Here is a 13,138-nt window from a genome sequence, read left to right on the forward strand (position 1 = left end):
AATGACGTTATAAATCTAATAGTAAACGGTATAGTTGGGACATGAAGTTAGTACCCTGGTCAGAGCATATTAACTCAGGGATGCCAGTCCTGCTGAATATTGTCAGGAGAGCCTCGCAAGTTGCTTTCGCCGTAAGTGACCGCAAGCACACGACTTCGGGCCAGCGTGTGCAGAGGTCCACCAGACAAAGCGCATACTTGTGGCCCCGACCCGACGGTACGTCCAGGGGACCGATGATGTCAACGTTTACTACCTGGAACGGGTGGTTGGGCCTTGTTAGGGGAACAATAGGGACCCGGTTGCTCAGCCATCTATCTGCCCGGATTTGGCAGCCATGACATGTTTGCCAGTGATTGGATACGTCTGCCTCTATGCCGGGCCAGAAAAAGCTATTTTTTATTCTAGCCTTCGTCTTTTTGGGGCCTGAAAGGCCTCACCATAGTGACTGAGGGGCCAGCAAGAGTACCTCCTCGCGTCTCTCTGAGGGCAGCACAAGTTGCGTTACCTTCGCGCCGGCTACCCAGGCGGCACAGAAAGTGTGTCCGAAGACGGGCCCGTCTATGGCCGCTTTCTGGCATGTCCGGCCAGCATCCAGGTTCTGGCAGCCGCTGATCATACGACGAGCGGCCAACATTCGGCAACCAGCGCTTCGGTATTTCTCCGGCCGCCCGTGTTCAGACGCACAACGGCAGCTGCCCGGCTTCCAGATATTCAGTTGCCTTTCGGCTGCCAATGTTGAGAAAGAAATCGGCCGGAGTACTGCTTTAGGGCATCCGTTTTTCCCTCGGGAAGCGGTGTTCAGCCGAAGCACGGCAAGCGACCGGCCACAGGATATACGAATTATTGTGGCAGTTGGTGTTCGAAAGGAGACCGGCCGTAGCGCGGCTGCCGCGCATCCGCTCTTTCAACGGTGAACCGCGCGTCCGGCGGCAGAATATTCGTTTTCATCGGGCAGCCGGTGTTATAAAGGGGACCGGCCGACTTACGGCCTCAGAATGTACGTTTTTCATTTGGTTAGCGTCCTCGGCCGAATTACGGCAAGCGAACAGCCGCAGAATTTTCTGCAACCGGGGTTCAAGAGGAGACCGGCCTTCGTAAGGTATCAGGTTATAGGTCATTATGCGAATAACGGCGCCCGTCTGGGCGCCGAGAATTCATGCACACACGTGCTTGGAAGAAGACCCGCCGATGTAGGACTGGTTTTTCCCTGGGTGAAGAAAGAGCCGTTAGGGAGTCGAATGCCGCAGACACGTTTTTCGTCCGCTCGGTGTTTCTACATTTTAAATGAACGAACTACGTTTGTCAAACAGTATTGAGTGTTCTAGGTGAACGGCCAAGGTGCAAGGACTCACTGGACATTAGCAGGGAAACGTTTAGACCATCAAAATGCCATTTATTGCCACAAGAAGACTGTGCCACACCGACGGGTGAGCTAAGCCTCGCCAGGCCTCGCCCGTCGGCTTCGTCGACGCATCAGCTCGAGGCTGTTCGCCACCTCAAAAAATGGAGACCATAAGAGATATCGACCCGGTAGCGCTGTCCGACCCGAGATGGCGGTGGTTCACCAAAATAAGTGGCCTTAAAGGGTGTCGAGCAAGCGGCCACCACGCAGGAGCTCAACCGGCGCCATGTCAAAAACTCCCCACCAAAGAAAGGCAAAGGCTGCAAAAGCGCAAGTTTCTGGCTATTCTTCTCACAATAATACTGCGAAAAACAATGTGCACTATATTATTTGTGATAAACGTAGAAGAGGCTAAGCTCGTGCATTGGCAGGCTCAACTTCGTGCCCTGCACTATGTTACTTCATGGGTTTTTAGACTGCCTGTTTAGAAACAATTGTTATTTTGAATTTGCCTTAACAACAGAAACTTCTGAATGACGAAGCCTGGATGTTAATTCAGTTGCGGTGTTTGAAATTGAAATTAGCTACACTTGGGATATGACTCATTTGGTTAAACATAATCGCCAGCATCTTAGCAAACACGGATTTCGTCGGGTTTTTCTTGCTCAACGCAGCTTGTTGAGTTAACACACGATTTGGCTCTAGCAATAGATAAGCTTAAAGTAGCTGACCATTTTCTTGTGCGGCAAAAAAGCATTTGACGGTATTTCATATCACCTTCTTGTTAGTAAATTACGGGCAATAATAAACTGAATGAATTGGTTATTGCATGGATAGCCGAGTATATCTCTCTAAGACAGCAGCTGGTCGCTCTCAATGGTTGTTCATCCGGATATGTCCCCGCGACCTCAGGAATTCCCCAAGGCTCGGTTGCGTGCCCGTCTTTTGTTTGTGTGGCCTCAAATCTTTGTTAAAAATTTTCGCGAATGACTGTGTAATTTACAGGAATAGCGAATGAACGTGATTCAAAATACTTGCAGCATGATTCGAATTAATAACATCCTGGTGTGCTGATTCAGAAAAGTCGTGGAATCTAAAAAATGTGTTAACGTCAACTTTACAAGAAAACCTTCATTGAATGCGTATACAGTAAATTACACTGCTTTAAGAACGGCCGGGGAATATAAATAACGAAGAGTTTATTTAACGTGTTTTTAGAGAAATAGGCACGTTCACAACATAAAAGTTACGGCTGCACGTGTTTTTGGCTTTCCGAGATAAAATTTCAGCGAACCTCCACCTAACATAAAAGAACAACCGTATTTCACTCATGTGCGCTCAGTGTGTCGGAAGGGAACAAAAACGAAAAACGAAAAACGAAAAAAATGATATTTTTGACCGGAACGAAAACATAACCGAAACGTTATATATTATTTCGTTCCGGACTGAAACCGAAATATTTTTATTGGTTTTCCGTTTACGGGAAATGTCTGCACGGTCCCAAGAAATGCACGGTCAAGGCAACGTTGTCGCCCTTTGTACGTACACATCGCGTCGCTAGCACCATCATGTTGAATTCCGGCAGTATCATTTGCCTTGTTAACAGTGCGGTGGTTTGGTGTCTGCACCATTGACAGCTTCCAAAATAGTTACTGCGCATGCGCGAGCAAGTTTATTTTCCACCAGATAGCTTCGACCACAGACTAGCAGGCAAACTACTTTTTTTTCCATTGACCACTACTGCCTGCCTTTTTTTATTTCGTTTTTCCTGTTCGGTGGAACATGCAAAGAGGAGGCGTGACATTCCTGCAGTGTGTTTCGTTACCGACGTTGTTACTGTCTCGTCGGCTTACGAGCGACGATAAAAGCGTACACAGCGATCGGTTGCTGGAACTCAAGTCTCTTTATTAAGCGAAGAGAAATGGTGAAACCCCCACCCCCCCCCCGGTCCCCGATGGCACGGCGGCGCAGGCGTAGAACACGATATCTCACGCGTCATACATCCGGCTGGTCAGGTAACGCGAACCGCTCGAGCAAGCATGAGAAAGGCACCTTCAGCGAGCTGTGAAGTGCGCGTCCACTACATTTTTACGACTGACTCCAAGCGAACATTGCTGATGTTCGGCCACCTCCCAAGTGCCTAGTAACAACGTTTGCAGCTAGTTCAGATGGGACGCGACAGAACAAATCGCGCTCGACGGTATTTCAAGTATGACAGCGTCTCAAAGACATCGACATGCCAGATTGAGGACTGCCAGCACGTTGTGTCGGCCGACCATGGTGGGAACCTCGAGCGTTGTTTGCAGCGATACCACAAGGAAGTGTACGACAACATTCACGCCCACAAAGCCCCCTCTACAAAGCGTGTTGCGTCGGACGAGGCGGAAGGCTCTCCTGAGGCAAAGCACAGGCAAGTGGATATACAGAACATGTTTAAACCCATTTCATCGAAGGGTGTTTCGCTCGAAATAACAGAGGACAGCATTATGAATAGCTGCGTTGAACTAGTCACAAGAAACGGTCGGCAATTTCGGCTAATTGATGACTCAGGCTTTCCGAAAATAATCGATCCGGTCCTAAAAGCGCTCAATGATAAGCGAGCCATCACAGCAGAGACTAAAGGACAGGGTCCAGGAAGAAGCAAAAAGCAAGCTAGAAGAAATTTCGTAGTCGCTAAAAAATCGGATGTTTTCTTTAAAAATGGACAGTGCGTCGCGACTTGACAGGGCTCTTGCTTGGCATCAACGCACAGTATGCCGAAAATGGAAAACTAATTCTTCAACCTCTGGTCATGAAGAAGCTTTACGATAGGCACACTGCAGATCATTTGACATCCCAGGTGAAAAACACTCTGTCTCGCTACGACCTCAGTGTCACCCAGGTGTACAGTGTAACAACTGACAACGGTGCAAACATGCTAAAGGCTGCTCGCCTTCTCAGTTAAACAGACGATGAACCCGACGCTTCCAGTTCAGACGAGGATGACGATTGCGGCTACCCTGAATTTGGATATTGCGGCTCTTTGCTGGACGATTGAGAAGACGCCGAGTGCTTTGGTCTTGATGGAGCCGATTTTAAGTTAGGCGTCAGGTGTGCTGCGCACAGGCTGCAACTGGCAGTCAGCGATGCTCCTAAGGACTCCGGTTCAAACACCCTCGTTGCACAGTGCCGCGCACATGTGAAGAAACTGCGCGTACAAAGTGCAATGGGCTTGACAAGAAAGCTAGGGCTAAGGAAGCCTGTTATTGTTATTTATTTATTTATTTATTTATTCAAGTACCCTAACGGCCTGGGCGGGCATTACTTAGGGGGGGAAGGATTGAGGTATAACACACTAATAATACAATTATATAAAAAATAACATCGTGTGAACAGAATAGCAAGAAAAACAGTAATACAAAGGTTGCACTCCGAAATCGCACAGTACAACGCTAAACAAAACTATGAAACAAACAATAACACGCGATATAATGTCGTACAGGGAAGAACCAATGTGTTTACAACATAACAGACACAATGAAATTAAAGTTAGATATTGCTTTCAGTCGTTAAAAAGGAGAGAAGTGCTGTTTGAAAAGAAGAAGCATCTGTTGGTGTGGCTAGGTTTGCAGGTAAATAATTCCATTCGTTTGTGGCCAATACAAGAGGAGAAGTCTGATATTTTTTTGTGCGGGCAAAAATGGGATTAAATTTGTAAGCATGATCTACGCGTGCCGAAGTATATGGTGCCGGAACGATAAATTCGCGAGCGAAGGCCGATGGGTTATGGTACAGTGCATGGAAAAAAGATAACCTTGAAAATTGCCTGCGCAGGGTGAGAGGGGGAAGATTTAGTTGCGCTTTTAAGGCTGTAACGCTTTGGTATCGCGAGTATGAAGACATAATAAATCGAGCGGCTTTGTTTTGCACTGATTCAATTGTGTTATTAAGTCCAATTTGGTGAGGATGCCATATTATTGGCGCGTATTCGAGAGAAGGGCGAATCAGGGTATTATAGGCCTGAAGCTTCGTGTCAGAATTAGCCAGATGAAGGCGACTTTTAAGCAATCCAAGCTTTTTAAACGCCTTCGAAGTGATTTTTTCTATATGGGGACTCCAGTTTAAGTCGGAGGTCAAGGTTACGTCCAGGTATTTAAAGGATGAAACCGTCTGAATTTCGGAGTCATTTATTAGATAAATATAACTATCTAATCGAATCTAGTTGCGGAAGAAAATCGGTCGTGTTTAGTTTGTTCTACGTTTATTTGCATTTGCCATTTTTGGCACCATTTAGTTAGTGTTGATAAGTCAAGCTGAAGTGCACTAACATTATTGATTGCCCGACACGCTGGATGTCGACATTGAACATGTTGATCATGTTCGTTGAACTGAAGGACTTCGCTAAAGACTTCTGTTCACGCGAACAGACCGCAAGTTGGACTGACAGCATGTGGGCAAATTAGAAGGGCTGATTCAAACCCTTCAGCCAGCACAAGAAGCCACGAAGGTGCTTCAGACAGAACAACTGACAATCGGAGATTTTTATGGTGCTTGGCTGACGTGTTCCATGAAGACATCAGCGATACCGTCGCCACTGGCACAGGCCCTGGTTCAGTCCATGAAGAAACGAGAACGAAATCTCTGCAGTACAAATATCTTTTGTGCTGCATTGTACATGGACCACCGCTATCGCCTTCTGCTGACACCTGATCAAACATATCAAGCGAGGATGCATCTGTGCAAAACCTGGAAGTGAATCACAGCCTTCACAGGCCTTCGGCAAAAGCAATGTAGCAGCTGCAGTTCAGAGAGCACCGCTGCGCTCACTTCTTAAGAACCGGAGGACGCCCTCGAAGCGTTTCTGAAAAACGAAGGAAGCTGAGGCTAGAACTGAATCTCGTTTGACAAGTAAGCCAGGATTATCGGACATGGTACTTTTGCCAAAAATGCTAGACAAAGAGCCGTGCCTTCCAAGAAGCACAAATATGTTGAAATTTTGGGAAGAGCGCAAAGAGCGGCAACCGGAGCTATACATGTTAGCACAAGTGGCCCTAGGTGTGCCAGCCACACAAGTCAGTGTGGAGAGGGCATTTTCTGCACTGAACTTTGGTTTGACGGATCAGCGGTCTCGCTTGTCGGAGAGTACACTCGATGATCTGCTGCTTCTGAAATCGTGCTCACTTCCTTAAAGATAATGCGGGATTCAAATAGGAGCAAAAATAAATACTAAGTTTCTGTTGTTACTTTTCTTCGAAGTTCCTTGCAGAGTCCCTCTTAATCATATGGTAGTTTTGGAACGTAAACACTCAATTATGACGTTCCTAATTATTTATTTATCAATTATTATTATATAAATTTTATTAAGTATTCTATTACTGTTTATTTAATAAAAGAATACCTTACGAACCATAACGGAACGTTTGTTTTATCGTTCCGGAACAGAAACGGAACGGAACTTTTTTCTGGGGAACGAACAAAAAACGGAACGAAAAACATTTCGTTCCGACACCCTGTGTGCGCTCAATGTAGGAGTACGCATGTGTTTTCTGGGATCCCTACAGAAAAGAGCTGGTTGATACGCTCAAAAACATACAGAATAGGGCAGTGCGATTCGTATTAGGTATTGGCACTGTCAACTTAGGAGGAGGGAAAGTAAAAGTAAACTTAAACGGTAAGACGGGAAAGATCATAGACGAAACCTGAGGTTGAAATTTTTTCGTAATATCTATCATTCGAAAACTGGAATAGAAGGGGAGAAGTATATTCAAGCGCCATTCTACATATCCCAAAGTGGGATCGCTAGCTTGAAGCAAATTATTAACTTTCCTTTAAGGTGACGCCTTGCGCGATTCATTTTATTTTAGATCAAGATGATACTGTAATTATCTTCCACGTATGATTTTATCAAATTTATAATGACGATTTTCACCGCACTTTGTAGAATTATTTTGTTATTTGGTCTCATATTTGATGCTTAGTGGTATTTAGCTCCCTGCTGTAATGCATGCAAGGGCAAGCAGGTATCAAATAAATAAATAAATAAATAAATAAATAAATAAATGGACTTGAAGAGCCGCAAGTTCGCCTCCAACGGGTTGAGAACCCTACGCATTCAAACTTGACTAATGAAATATTTATTCCTTTATTAATTGCAGTATGCAAGGTTTGCTGTATGAATACTACAATTGCTAAGTTATTTGTTTGAAAGAAAATATGAAACTCTTGCCTTACGCCTTTTATTGCGTGAACACAGAGGGATTCAACTGCAGCCATCTGAAGAAGGGCGTCATTCGCAACATGTCTAGAATTTTCTTAACGTAGTACGACTTTAGAGGAAAATCAAGTTCTTTTGGACTATTAAGGAGTGTGCACGTAACTCATGAAAATAGGATAAAAAATATATTGAAACTGAAAGTACTTTTTTGATCTCTTCTAGGATCAGCCCTGTGAAAGATAATCAGAAAAGTTGATCGAGTAGAAAATTTCTTTGCAAGAAAAATGGGGAAATACTGGACATACTTTTTTATGTGAAGTAACTTATATTGAATGCTGCTGAGTGTTTTGTGAAGTACCGAACCGCTTCGTAAAGGCATTCGCACCGGTTTTGTATAAAAAAAAACTGGTCAAGCAGCTGTTGTAAAAATAGTTGATTTTGTCAGAGCATGAAAGTGTTGTCTTAAAAGAAACTGCCTGAAAGCGGCAATTTCATCTATGTGAAATTAAACCCACTAAATTATGCGCCTTCCGCCCCCCCTCCCCCCATCCTTCCTTGTTTATTACAGGTAAGCCACCCCACAGAAGATATCAGGACCTGGACAATTCATCTATTCCAGCTCTGCAAAGAAATGAATATTTGCCGTCTTCGACAGTAAAAGAGACACAGCAATTAAAGGAACGACCATTTGTGAGCACTGTTGAATAAATTAATTTTGGTGTAAACTGACGCTGATAATTAAGCCAGGCTCCGCTGAAGGCTGGACGGCTGGTGGTTGCGCGCGGGCTGACTTTGAAGTGGGTGCAGTGGACCCAAAATGGTGGGTTTGTGCTGCTGTACAGCGCGATTGAGTCATCTGCTTGCGTTGCATGGAGTGGTCGTCCACCGGCCTCAGTACAGTTAACGTACTGTGGCTGAACTACAATGCCCGTAGCACGGCCGAATTTCCGGCAGCTTTAGTCCGGCTGGAGTCCGACAACCGCATCTCGGCTGTTCTCCAGTGGCCGTACTTCGGCCGCACACGGGTGGCTTAGGGATGGCCGGAGCCCTACGGCTGGAATCTGGCCTTATGAACGTAAGCCAGTCGACTGGCCGACGGACACTGGCCGTTGGACAGTGATGGGAGTACGGCCGTATACGGCCAAAAGGCCCACATTTGGACACGGGCCGAACATGGTTTCCTGAGAAAGGCCGGGCAGAAAATCACCGGCCAAAGTACACCGGCTTGAGTAAGGCCGAATAGTCCTGTGCTGCCTGGGTATAGTGTTCCTATGAAACAGCAACCCGTCAGAGACATGCCGGCTTTGCCTCTTTATGCGTCAGCCCAAGCTTTTTTTAAGCTGTCATCAGCCAGCGGAGACGCCAGCAGCCTTGCCCGTGGGCCCTCAACTTCGACTGCCTCATCAATCTCCTCGGCCGGAGCTTCGGGTGCCGTGTCTTCCGTAATCTTACACACGGCATATGGCGGTTCCGAGATCGCCCCGGTGCCGTCCTCGCGGTCCCCACTTGTGCCGGAGTAAGTTTCAGCCGTGCTGTTCACCTCCCGGTTGGGGTGACATTTTGTCAGCAGCTCCCAATACTCTCTCGAAAGCAAACAGTCCAGTTCCTCGGCGAGATTGTTGGTGACAGCACAGATTAGCTGCACCTTGGGGCTCCTGACCACGAACATGGCCTGCCTCAAACTCACAGGCAGGCTGACCACTCTCGCGTTAACTGACTCGCCAAATGCTAGAACTAGCCTGATGGTGCCCGATGGCTGCATAGCGTCGTGTGGGACTAGACTTTCTCGTACCACGGTTACCTCACTTCCCATGTCGACCGTCGCGGTAACTGTCTTGCCTGCATAGTCGAGTTCCACGTGCTGTAGTCCAGACTTTATCAGCTCATCAATACTTCCGAGCGCATTTTCCTCGGCCACGAGAATTCGCTGCCCCCCGCTTGTGAGGCCGGCATCCTGAGCCTGCACTGCACTTGCGTCCTCTACTATCACTCTCTGCACGTGCGCGCTGCGCCCTGGGTTTCCTGAGTTCCCAGCGACTTTCGGGCACAGCCGGAAATCTGGACCCTCTATCTTACAGACGCTACATGTCCGCATTCACTTGCCACTGTTGTTATTGCGCGGAGCTACTTGATCTCTACGCCAAACAGCTGAGCCTCTCCCTTGGCCTGCTCGAAGGTTTGAAGCACGTTAGCTATCTCTGGCGGCTTCAGCGACGTCTCTGCTTCGCACAGGCGAACGTACTCCAGTCCCTCAGCGCTCAAACTGTTCTTAATTATATGGTCCAGCATGAGGGCCACTACCTCCTCTTTTGTTTCGACCTTTCTCGATTTCAGGTAGTAATCAAACTGGGTGCCAATGCGGGAGGCAAATGGCGACAGATTTCGTTGTTACGTTTCGCTGCCTTTGCAAACCGGTCGAGGTATTCAGCGGGGCTTAGCCTAAGCTCCTTTAGCACGACCTTTTTTACCACTTCGTAGTCATTGCACTCACTGTCACCGAGTCCACGTAACATGTACCTCACCCGTTCCGACAGCGCCGGTAAACCTAAATGAACCCGACTTGACTCCGGTACACCGTACGTCACAAACAACCTTTCAACTTCGTCGAACCCCAACGGAATGTCCGTATCGCACGGCAGCTTAAGCCCCTTCAGGACCTTTGCGCACTGAGTGACGTGGTCTAAGCCCGGCCACCTACCCTCGTCTGAGTCCGAGCCCGTAGGAGTTTGCGTGCCAGACCTCGTTTCCAGCTCCAACCTTCGCAGCCGCTCATCGGATTCGAGCTACAGTTTTTGTATGCGTTCCTCCGACTGTCACGCCTCTCTTCTCTCTCGCTCTGCTGCCTCTCGCGCTGCCTTTCTGTCTCGCTCGTCCGCTTCTCGCGCTTTTCTCTGTGGCTCCTCTGCCTCTCGCGCTCTTTCCTCGTGGCGGTCCGCCACTTCGCGCGCTTCTTTTCTCTCTCGCTCCTACTCTTCCCGCGCTATTTTCTCCTTTCCCTGTTGATACTCCAACTCCATTCCTCTAAGAAATATTGCCTCAGACTACGTGGCTATACAGAGCGGCGGTTTCTCACGCGCAGCCTGGCTTCCTGGCCGCTAATCTCATAAGTGGACCTTACAGTAGGCCTCCAAGTTTCTGTCCCATAGGTGAGTACCGGTAAGATGCAGCTGTCATACACTTTCTTCTACAGCGACAATGGTAGGCTGCTATTTAATATCGGAGAATGTTTGCCATTTGCACCCCACCCCATTCTGATCCTTGTAACTAGCTCTGCCTCATGGTTGGGATCTGGGGTCACAACTTGGCCTAAGTAGATATATTGGCATATCACATCCACTGCCTCGCCACCTATCTCATACCGCTGTGCTGTCCCGAGGTTATTGATAATTACTTAGGTTTTCTCCATATTAATTTTCTGGCCGAAGGTTCTACTGCGGTCGTCCAGTGCAGAAAGCAAACTTTGCAATTCGTCCCCCCAGTTACTTAGCAAGGCAATGTCATCAGCAAATCTGAGGGCACTGACGTATTCTCCATTAACCCTTACTACCACCTGTTCCCAATCCAACGTTCTGAATACTTCTTGTAAACATGCTGTGAATAACATTGGAGAGATGGTGCCCCTTTGTCTGACACCCTTCCTTATAGGTATTTTACTGCTCTCTTTATAGAGGATGATGGTAGCTGTGGACCCATTCTAGATATCCTCTAGTATTCTTACATAATGCTCATCGACTCCCTGGTTCCGTAATGTCGTAATGACTGCTAGGGTTTCGACCGAGTCATAAGCTTTCTCATATTCTATGAAGGCTATATGTAGGGGTTTACTAAACTCAGCGCACTTCTCTATCACTTGATTGATCGTGTGAATATGGTCCATTGTTGAATAGCCTTTACGGAACCCTGCTTGTTCTTTAGGTTGAGTGAAATCTAAGGTTGCAGAAATTCTGTTAGCGATTACCTTGGTAAGTACCTTGTAGACAAGTGACAGTAAACTGATCGGCCTGTAATTTTTTAAGTACTTCATGTCGCCTTTCTAATGGATTAGGATGATGTCCGCGTTCTTCCAAGATTCCGGTACACTTGCGGTCATTAGGCATTGCGTATACAGATTTGCCAGTTTTTCAAGTACAGTTTCTCCGCCATCCTTCAAGAGGTCTGCTGTTGTCTGATCCTCACCAGGTGTTTGCCCCCTTTCATTTCTTTCAAAGCCTTCCTTACTTCTTCGGTCGTTACTGGTGGGATGTCTATCTCCTCTTAGCTAGTCTCGTTCGGCATTATCCTGGATGTCCCGGCTACTGTAGAGATCCCTGAAGAACTCCTCGGCCACGGTGACTATTTTATCCCTGTTTGTGATGACATTGCCTTGCTGATCTTTAGGTGCAAACATCTGATTTTTCCTTACGAAAAGACGCCTCTTCACAGCTTTCACGCTACATCCGTTCTTTAGAGTGTATTCGATCCTCTCCATATTATACTTCCGTATGTCAGCTGTCTTGCGCTTATTGATTAGCTTCGAAAGCTCCGCTAGTTTTATTCTGTCAGCTGCGAGTGGGATTCTCATGGTTTGACGTTTTCTAATTAGATTTTTCGTCTCCTGTGAACGTTTGCCAGTATCCTGTTTAGCCATAGAGCCCCCGACTTCTACTGCACATGCCGTGATAATTCTACTACTGCACACTTCTACTGCACACTCCGTGAAGGTTGTCGCTCGCTTTCTTTGTCGTAAACTCGGCTTCCTTTTTAAGAGCTGAATATCGGTTCTGCAGCGCTATCATGAATTCTTCTACTTTACGTCTTACTGTTAGCTCATTTATCGGCTTCTTTTGTAGTAGCATGTTGCGGTCCCTTTTCAAATCTAGCCTAATTCGAGATCTTACCATACGGTGGTCACTACACCTTACCCTTTCGAGTACTTCCACATCCCGAACGACGCCAGGGTTATCGCATAATATGAAGTTTCTTTCATTTTTATGCTCCCCATTCGGGCTCCTCAGGGCCCACTTCCGACTCTCCCGTGTACAGAAGAAGGTATTCATTATGCGTAGGTTATTCCGTTCTGCAAACTCAACTAGTAGGTCCCTCCTGCTATTTCTACAGCTCAGACTATATTTTCCATTTGCCTTGTCTCCAGCCTGATTCTTGCCTACTTTAGCATTGAAGTCCCCCATAACTACAGCATACTGTTTTTTTACTTCATCCATTGCGGATTCCACGTCTTCATAGAAGCGTTCCACTACTTGGTCGTCGCGGCTGGATGTGGGCGCGTAGCCCTGCACCACCTCGAGCTTGTACCTCTTATTGAGCCTAATTACAAGACCTGCTGCCCTTTCGTTAATGCTATAATATTCTTCTATATTGCCAGCTATGCTTTTAGTGACTAGAAATCCTACTCCCAGTTCCATTCGGTCCTCTAGACCCTGGTAGCATAAGACGTGTCCATTTTTCAGCACCGTAAAGGCTACGCCTGCTATCCTAGCCTCGATAAGCCCTATTCCCTCCCATTTATTGCCCTCTAATTCCTCGAACAACACCTCGAGCCTCGCTTCGCTAGATAAGGTTCGCGCGTTAAACGTTGCCAGGTTCAGATTCCATTGGCGGCCTTT

General features: G+C 46.9%; 1 pseudogene; it reads left to right on the top strand.

Moving 5' to 3' along the window:
* The first annotated feature begins 3,412 nt into the window (after positions 1-3,412).
* LOC144165774 (uncharacterized) lies at positions 3,413-6,510 on the top strand (annotated as a pseudogene).
* Positions 6,511-13,138: the final 6,628 nt, after the last annotated feature.

This window comes from Haemaphysalis longicornis, unplaced genomic scaffold, assembly GCF_048455015.1.
Source record: "Haemaphysalis longicornis isolate Haplotype H1 unplaced genomic scaffold, Haemaphysalis longicornis Haplotype H1 scaffold_15, whole genome shotgun sequence".
NCBI lineage: Eukaryota > Metazoa > Arthropoda > Arachnida > Ixodida > Ixodidae > Haemaphysalis > Haemaphysalis longicornis.